Raw genomic sequence first — 9,357 nt, forward strand, 5'->3', positions numbered from 1 at the left:
CCGAGGCGCTCCTTTCAATGCTTCCGAAAGATGGATGACAGGCGAGCCAACAGAGTCGGGGTGGGGGGGAAGTGTTAGAGACAGAATGATAGATGGACCAGGTACGGAGGGGGCATGTTCAGTGGACACAGGCCAAGATTTCTGTCTTCCGAGGGGTGAAATCCAACAGGGAGAGCTTTCTCACATCCTGCCCCCAAAGAGTTTCGTTCCCACTGCCTCCGCTGTATCCCTCCGCCTTTTATAACTTCCCCTCACCGGCCATTTCCCCCATCTCGACCCTTCGTCCTGGCTGCTCGTCTCCCTCGCCCTTTGCGGATGTGATGACAGAAGGTCCTGGGCATGTGCTGCATGAAGGGACCTTCAGAGTCTCCAGACACACAGCAACATTCACGCACGCCAGTCCACAGACCACATGGTAAATGGATTCATTTCACTTTAGCGTTCGGAGCTGGACAAAGCAAAGTGAAGTCTGCAGCTACCCACAGTTCCATAAAAGCATCCAGAATCCATTCACTGTCAAGAACTGGGCGGTTCTGCATCTAAGTGTCACCAATTGCCAATTTAAATAGAATCTAAAAAAAAAAAAAAAAAAAAAAACCCAAAACAAAACACTTTTTATTGAGTTGTTACAAAAGTTCTTTTGTGAGCTTCAGCTTGTGGATAGTTCCGCTTAAGCCATACAATCTAAAGTTGCTCTGTTTCTTTGATTCTATTATTCTATATTTGCCACAATGCTACTGTCTCAATGGCATTGCATAAGCATTCATTGTACTCTTGTGTGTATTTGATGTCAGCCAAGCCCAAATCAGAGTAAATATCAGAGGGTTCCTCCCCTGAAACTGATTCCAAAGTCTATTTTAAAAAGTTGTTTTTAGTCCCAGCAATTGTTTAAATATCAAATCCCTGTGGGCAACTGCACAGCAACGCAGACAAGCAAACAGATCAGGAGCAAAAATAAATAAATTAAAAAGACAAACTGAAGTAACGAGGGAACGAGGCACAGGTGCAGAGATCAGCCAGGTGCTGGGAGGAGCTAACGAGACTGATGAAGGGCAGGTGTGCAGCAGACGAAAGCTTCATCAGGAAGAGGCCACACCCACGTTGATGAAGAAACATGTGTAAAAGAATTAATAAAAATAATGAAGGGAAACTTGCAACGCAGGAGGATATATTTTTCTTTTTGCAAGAACAAAAAACATTAAAAAAAACAAAAAAAAAAAACGATTCTTTGCATATTTTGCCATTTCCTCATCCTGTAACATTGCCTGTGTGCTGGCAGCAAATGCAGACCAACACCAAGCTGAGGACAGCACACAGGCCTTTGCAGAGCCAAAATCTTTCGTTTAAGTTTAATGTCATCAAGAGCCCTAAATACACTCTGCTGTTTTTTGCAGGAAAAAAAACAAACAAAAACTGTAATTTCTGGGAAAACATCAACTGCATAGCAAGAGGACACAATGTTAGCAAAAGAAACGTCCGTCTGCAAACAATCGCTCGTCCACCATATCTGAATACATGTTGTGCGGAGCTCCATGAAATTGCCAGACACATTCGGTCGCGAGAAAGTGTTTTGTTTCCTCCCTCAAAGGAAGAAAAAAAAAAAATCATGTGCACATTATCAGGCCAAAATCTGCTCTCATTTTCTCTGCTGATCCTCTGGGAGCCTGTTTTTTCTGGACAGGCCTGCGAGCATTAGCCGAGGCCACACAGTGCACGTTTCACTGTTTTATTTTTTTTCACTTTTTTTCAAGAGAGGCACAAACTGTGGTGTTGCATCATCACTGTGTACATTAGAGCCCATATGTTATAAGGGGGCGGACTGCTGATTGCCTCCTGTGTTTACGTTTTTTGCGCATAGATCATGTGAAACATAACACGGCGATATATTTCAGAGAGAGTTCCCACTCCCCGTATCAGAGAGCGTTCCAGCGTGTAACATGTGTTTCTCATTGGCTTTAATTTGCGTATCTGAGCCGGGTCCTTTAGCTCAGCGGGCTCTGGGTTTGTGCACAGGAGGTGATAAGACGGGGCAGGTTTGAAAAAATAAATGTTTTAGGGCAGATCGATCCAAAAACAACAGCGGTGCTTTTGGCCAAATCATCGGGAGTGGGCGGGATGAGTTGGTTTCTATTATTTTCTGTCCACTACCTGACTTAAAGGTCTCATATTTTAGGAAACTGCCCTCGTCCGGTTCACAAAATAGCCAAAAAGGAATCCGTCCCACCTGTTCCAAATCTCTGGATGTCTGCCTGATCTTTGAAAATACAAAATATTATCATTAAACACACACATATTGCGTAATTTAATCATAGCTTGCTGATTCACCAATTCGATCCCCGCAAACCTGAGCGCAGGAGGAAGTGGGTATAGAACATGTATGGGTGGATGATTCACCAATTACTGAACAAATGGCAAAAAAAAAACCCTGAAAAATCACAATCCCAAAAGATACATAGCTGTTGAATATAAGAATATTTTTTTTTATGTTCTTTTTAAATCATTCATTTTAAATTCATCTGTTGTTGACACACTGCAGTTTTGGAACTGTGGGGATGTTTTGACATGCAGATTTTTTTTACAGAACTGTCACAGACAGTTGCTCTGCACGGCCTGTAACCCCAGGGTTGCAAATTTTAATTTTTCTGTCCTTTCCTCTTCTTTCCTCGTGTCCTTGGCTGATATATCCCTGACAGTTGGCACGCATGTGTGTGTTTGTGTCTGTGTGTGTCTGTGTGCGTCCATGTGCGTGCATTGTGTGTGAGACATTCCTCAGTAAAGTTCACGAGCCACATCCCCTCTTCCAACAGGCCAGAGCCTTAAAAATGCAAGAGGTGTAAATTACGGCAGCAACGTTTGGCTCCAACGTATAAACAAATAATTACTTTCTGGGACTAAAGATGCACGTGAGTCTGTAACTTAAAACACTTATGCACTGCCAGTGTGTGCAAAACAAATGCACACAGGATTCCGCGAGAGCCGCCAGCGAGTATGAGTAGCTGATGAATGTTGAAGATTGTGATATCGCGCACAGTTGGCAGGTTACTTCCTTTATTAGACTGAAACATACCAGTGAGGCGCCCTGTCATTCTATCTGCTAGGTTGTACTTGTGTGTGGGAGTGCATGTGCGTGTGTGTGTGTGTGTGTGTCTTTTTAGTTTGCCCCAGTAAGCACTACAGCTAAAGGGAAATTTTCTCTGCTGTTCATACGCACATGAACTTGAGGGAGTTAGAATAACAATTTTAATCAAGATATACTCGCAATAATGCAACTTGTGACCCTACATTCTGGTTAATAATTTCAAGAGCACACTCCAAGTGAGGCCATGCGTATATATAAGACAAACCTCAAATTTCCAAATTTGTCTCAGTCAGTTAGTTAGCTAGTGAGACCACAGCTTACATGAAGGTAACAGTTCTTACATTTACTCACTTCCAAAACCAGAAACGAAAACAATTCTTGAACCAAAAGTCCTACCATCAAAGGCCAGAGTTCTAGAGACAATCAAAGAGAGCGACCCGACATGAATTTCCCATCCCTCATGCACAGGTCAAACACACAGTGACCACTGCCATCACCGTATTTTACGACGTGCCCCTTTGTTTTACAGCGCCGAAGGGCTGATGCTGGTCCGTTGGTTTGGCAAGAGCTTAAAGATTAGACAATGTCATACAGCGGAGGTTTAGCATTAACCAAAAGAGTGAGGTAATCACTTCAAGATGCGAGACGAGTGGCCAGTCCCAATGCGTGGTTGACAGATTCGATCGGCGCAACAGCAAACACAGGGGGAATTAGTAGCAAAGTCGTCGTCATCGAGTCGCGGCCAACTGTAAATCAAAGTTGGGCGCGACGTTGTTCAAGGAGTGAGTCAGAACGACAACAGGACACATGGAACACTGGAAACAATGACTTACACTCCTCATAAAAAAAAGAAATCCTTTAAAAAGAGTCAATGCCCTCCCCTTGACGAGGATCTGAACCTGAGATGTTTGGTGACGAGATGGTCAACAGTGATGCTAAGTTTGGTATTTCACTGTCCTGAGCTCTAAGCCCTGAGGGAGAAACTCCACTCCGGAGACTCAGTTGGGTGTTACATTGCAGTCGGGGTGGGGGGGTGGAGATGAGGTTTCTCCGAAGACCATTCCATCATTCAACCTCTTTGTATTGAAAGAAATGTTGGAGTTAAGGGTCTAGAATTGTTGCACGGTTTGCAGCGACAAAAGAAGAGCCAAAGCTTTGGCCGCAAGTGAGAGATTTGATCCGGGCCATCAGCGTGTCAAGACCGATTTAAGTCGCCGCCTCCCGAAAAAGTTGTACCCCTCAGAAGACTTGGCAAAAACGCTTGGCAAAACAACGCCAGGTGTCTTCAAGTTGCATGAATCGGCAGTGGTGTCAGCTCATTACCTGAAAATGCTGCGAGCTAAGCAAGATGTTTAACGGAGACGGCTCTCTTCAGCCGCTCCTATAATAGCCCGCATTTAAAAAAAACCCTGTATGTAAGTCAAGTGCTAGTCAATGTGCCTCCTTATTGCGCTCGTGAGCGCAGACACAACGGAAAGCCGCTGGCAGCAACGTGGCCACTTCCATCCACTTGGGTTAAAGGTTAATGTGTACTATTTGGACATTTTTAAGAAGAAACAGCTGCATCACGTGGTTACATTTTACATCGCAGTGCTCTTTCACTTGAGTCCCCTTAGGGACTCCGTACCTTCCCTCTCCCGAGCTTGCCGGTGAACTATAGTGGCCTGCGAGCCCAAACCTGAATACCTGGTCCACCTTATTCTTCGTTAGTTTATTTGAGGATGTTCACCCTAAATACAAAACATGCTGTCAGGCAGCCTGGATTGTCCATTCCTTGCTTCCTTAGAAATATGCAGGGTCCAAGATGGCAGCTGACTGGGAGCAGGACCCTTGCTCTATGTATATTCTTATATATATGAGAACTGTTCTATGGGTAGAAAAAACAAATTTCTTTTATTGTTCTGTGAGGACAATTTTATCAATATATTTAGGGTCAGTATGTTAAGCTTTTGCCAATATAAAAATCATAAATTAAGCCATATTTTGCACACTGGACCTTTAAGCCTCGCGACCACCTAGCCCAATATGGTCAGAGAGTTTCAGACAGCCGGGGCCCTCATGTGGTTCAAGTGCCTGACAAAGTACTCAGGTATGCCAGCTATGGTGGCTTAACTGCTGGAGGTTGGCGGTAACGCGCCGGATGTCCTTAGTGTCCTCGGCCTAATTAGGGCAGTTCGAGATGTTGCGCCACGGGAGTTGTTGTTGGTGTGTATGTGTGCGATTGTGTGTGTGTAGGTGTAGGTGGAGGGAGGACTAGACGTGACTTGGGCAATGAACAGCACATCCACTTAATGGGATTAACATTTAACCGGGGCACTTGCTTTGCGTGGCCCACCTGTCTAAAAAAAACAACCCATAGGAGAGTCAGGAAGCTGTGTGCGTTTGTGTGCGTGCGTGTGAATGTCCCTGCAGGGGGGCCCACCGACTGTTGATTGACTCCATTCAACAGTCACCACGTGCAGGTGGCAGGAATTTCAGAAACGAGGAAGGGCTTGTGCGAAACCCCAGGGGACCTTCTCCTCATAAAAATACCAGAATTAGTTGAATTAGTTGGCTTAGCCTCCCCCGTGTCATACCACATCTCACCCTTCAAGGTCCACTTGTCGTTACGAGTTAGGCAGTTTCCCCCCACCTAAAGATGACTCAGGGCGGGCACGCAGGTGGAGCTGAGGTAAAACAATGACATTTTCTTTTATTTCAGCCAAGAATTCTGACTGGTTTCACTCTAGACAAGGGGGGACAGTGTTTGTCTCAGTGTCAGTCTTTCCCTTTTGCCCTTGCATGTATGTTAAATGTCTTGTTTTTGCTTTCCTCTTCCCAAGTCCCACGGAAGGTATGACGAACACATCTGTGCCGTCTTGCACCGCTTGGCTTAATTTAACTTTTCCAGAAAGTCACAATCAGCTAGATTGTATCTAGCTCACGATAAATTTACTGGGCGTTCCACTGCACTCTGTCCAAGCTAAGAACAACAATCCCACCAAATTATTGCAGAACAATCGGATTTGTAGTGGACTGTGCATATTCTATTTGATTACTACGTGAGGCACATATCTACAGAGTCAGCCAAATAAATGTATACACATATAATGCATTAATATTTGATTTGTTTCAGTACTTCTAGATACTCCTTCCAAGATTGATCAAATTACGATAAAACTGCGTACTGTTGTACGATATTTTCCCAACAGATGTCATTACGCTCATGAATGTCGCATCAACAAGTGTTAAGGAAACAAACATTAGCCAAGCAATAGTTTGTAGTAAACATAAATGTCTGGAAGCCAATGGCCACCACTTTGAGCACCCCTTGTAATTGTAAAGGCCAAAGGAAACTTCTGTCAATCTCTTGATGTCTGAATAAATGTGGTGTTGAGATGTTTATGCAAGTTTTTTCCTGGTGTGTATATTCTGTACGTTAAACCTTAAATCCCAAATTAGCTATTTTATACGATAGTAAGCTATTCAAAACCTTTGATTTTTCACCGCATTTTACAGTGTTGTTGGTGTGTACGCTGTTTGCCTGAGGGCTGTAGCTAGCTACCAGTTGAAGATGACCAACTTTTCTGCACATGCATGCCTCATGCGCAGACTCATTCAGCGTCTTGACAGTTGTCTACCCTGATAAATGGATGACAGAGTCATGCAACCACTGTAGATCCTTCCAGTAACCGAACCTTCCCTAAATGCAGTAAACTAATGCATCTGATGACAGCCAAGCGATAACAGCAAGACAGGCAAAGATGACACGGGCTGATAGGCTAATGACAGGGAGGTAGAGGCAACACAGATTACAGGTAGATAATTGTGATGAGTGACAGCGACGGGATGTCACCCAGTGAAAAATGCAAAAGAACAGGGGGAGAAAAAAAAAAAACCTCCACGCTTTATTTTCTTTGCACCCTGGGCTTATTTTTACAGAAGATGAATCTGATGGCACTCGGTCTCACTGTCTCACACAGACCTTGCATTGAGGATGGCCATTTTGAAAAAGAAATCCCAGCCTGGATTCCCACAGCTTGATTGACAGTTTTCCTTCGGGCTAAATCTGGAAGCACTTACCTCACTCCCACAAAAAAAAAGGGAGCTGGAGGTTTTGGGTTATACAGGGTCACAACACCGAGGGGCCTGATATGATTTGTTTGTTTGCTTGCTCGACAATGGCAAACTGCTTTTAAAAGACTACATTTAAAACAATTGCGATTCCTGCTTCATCAAAGCTGTGTTTGCCAAAATCTGTAATCTCAGCGTTGGTCCTCTCTGGCATGCTCTTCCTCCCGCAGTGGTTGTTAACGCATCTGGTCCACATTGTTTCCAGCGGGGGGGCCGGGGGGGGCTAAATGTTGCTTTTATGTGCAAATTCATCCGTCACATTAACGATGTAATGTGTCTTTTTAATGACCAGGTCTCCCCTTACAGGGCAGCAAGTGAAATTAAATGCCAGGCATTTAGGTTTCACTAGTTGTCAGACAGACACCATCAGGGTGAACACGTCTCTGTTTGGCAGTCGAGGAAAACGTGTTTTCTCTTCACATTTTTTACAATAAGTGCTGGTATCTAGGACATCTAGGCGTAGCTGAGACACACTGAACTAACTGCCTTCTAAGTAGACGCACTCCATAGGATGAGCCCCTTTATGGAGCAATTTGCCATTCAACGGCTGGTGACATCCAAGCTGCGTTCCCAAAGTGTTGGGACCCACATCAGGCTGGTTCGTTTTCAAAAGCGGCCTTTCCATTAAGGCGGAGACAAAGACGAGGCGGAGATACAGATCGGAGGTGTAAAAACGTGACATTGCCACCAAATATGCAGCACACACTTGCTTTTTCATCAGGAGTCCCCAAGACACTCCCACGTCAAATTTGGGGCTTCTAGCGCATGAGGAACCTCGTAATCGTAACCCTAATTCCAGCCTGAAGCGTAACCCTAACCCTAACTTCAGCCTTAAACTTAACCCTAACCCTAACTTCAGTTTTAAGCGTAACCCTAATGCCATGCAAGTCGATGAGGGCCACGGGTCAACTTTGTCCTAGAGATGTGGGGACACTTGCTTTTTCATCAGGAGCCCCCAAGAAAAAAAAAACTTATTGGCCTTTTAAATTACAAGAGGTGCTCAAAGTGGTGGCCATTGGCTTCCAGACATTTTTGTGTGTAAGGCGAACTGGTGCTTGGGTGAAGTTTGTTACCTCAACACTTGTTGATGCTACATTCATAAGAGTCTTGGGAAAACATTGTACAACAGTACACAGTGGTGTTGTAATATCAACATGTATAAAAGTACTTTGTGTACGATGTGTGTATACACTGTTTTTGGCTGACTCTGTATTTTGTTTGGTGCCCTGATCCTCAGTTTCCCTTTCGGCTACATGTGCGGCCCTATGAGCTTACGTTTAATACCCTCCTCTCCCCGGCCCCAATGTGTCCGCGGTATATTGGCTTTAAGTTACTGTTGTCTGTGTGTCTGTGTCGAGCACAAAGGGTCGAGGCAAAACACAGAGGCCCGCTCTATTTTGCGCAGAGGCGAGGCTAACAGGTGGAAAGAGAGCAATTGGGCCGGGGAGGACGATCAGGTTTCCTGTTAAAAGTTCAGCGCCGATGCGTTTTTGTTTTTTGTTTTTTGTTCTAAACCGCTCAATTATTATTATTATTTTTTTCTAAAAACTCAATCGCGGCGAAACAAACAACGGTCAAAATAACGAAAAGTGCCGCGTGCGACTCCGAGCCGCCGAGTGAGAGTTAAAATGTCAAATCTGAGCCGTAGGTCGGCTCAAGCAGCAGCCAGGAGGGTGAATGAGGACGTTGAGGAGCTGCTCGCTGCTGTGTGTGTGGGCCCACCCGCTGCCCAGCAGGGACAATAAGCCGCACTGTTTGACCCGCTCCCTCCATCCCACTGCCAGCTTCACCTGCATTTAAAACCCCCCTCCTCCTCATGGTGCCGCTGCCAAAACTGAGAATTCAATCAAATGCTGGACTGGACAAGATTTTACAGGGGTAGCGGCGCATTTGTTTTTTTTTGTTTTTATGGATTTCGGATAATAAATTGATTGCGTCTCGTCTTTAAGGCATTTTTGAGTCCTTAAGAAATACATTTTTGACACATTTCAACTCAATCTCTCAATCTGGTTATGTGTATACTTACGGTTAGCCATAAAGGCTAACTGGAGAGAACCAGGTTTTAGTCTGTGGCTAGTGAGTCCGTCTCACTGACTAGTCCTGTTGTACTCCTGACTGGTTCTAAACAAGGTCTAGAATGCTACCTAATACTGCCACATAATGAT

Source organism: Nelusetta ayraudi, unplaced genomic scaffold, assembly GCF_046127955.1.
Source record: "Nelusetta ayraudi isolate G7.1 ecotype Tasmania unplaced genomic scaffold, CSIRO-AGI_Nayr_v1 ptg000027l, whole genome shotgun sequence".
NCBI lineage: Eukaryota > Metazoa > Chordata > Actinopteri > Tetraodontiformes > Monacanthidae > Nelusetta > Nelusetta ayraudi.